Source organism: Halyomorpha halys, unplaced genomic scaffold, assembly GCF_000696795.3.
Source record: "Halyomorpha halys isolate HHAL.00 unplaced genomic scaffold, Hhal_1.1 Scaffold142.1, whole genome shotgun sequence".
Lineage (NCBI taxonomy): Eukaryota > Metazoa > Arthropoda > Insecta > Hemiptera > Pentatomidae > Halyomorpha > Halyomorpha halys.
Window position 1 is genome coordinate 557,337 of NW_027113471.1, and position 597 is coordinate 557,933.

Sequence of the window (597 nt, forward strand, 5' to 3'; positions counted from 1 at the left end):
TTTTAGTTCCGATATAATACCTATATCGATATTTTAGTTCCGATATAATACCTATATCGATATTTTAGTTCCGATATAATACCTATATCGATATTGCTATCCGATATCTATATCGATACCGATTTCGATATTTTTCTTTCGATATCCCATCCCTACTTTAGGGTGGGTTAGGAGAACAGCTGTTTAAACCATATAGAGAATGGGTCCTAAGATATTACCACAATTCATAATTTATATTTATAAATAAATAATTTAATAATTTTAAGAAAAGTATAATCACGATTTATATGTAAACATATAATCGAAATATGAAGGAATTTTATAATAGAATATTATGAAATCAAGGATACTGAAATAAGATTTTTAACGAATTCATAAGTGTCAAGATGACAAAATACTTCGCGACATATTGATATATTGAGTAAAGCCTGTCTTCATAGCATCCAATGTTTAAGCAGCCATTACGTCATCCAAATATTTTAACAGAGCTCTCACAGAATGGACACATCAAAACTTCAGATTAGTATTTCACTATATACCTGCAACAACCAATGGTAGAAAAAGGTTGGATATAATTTGATTTATCTCACACTTACG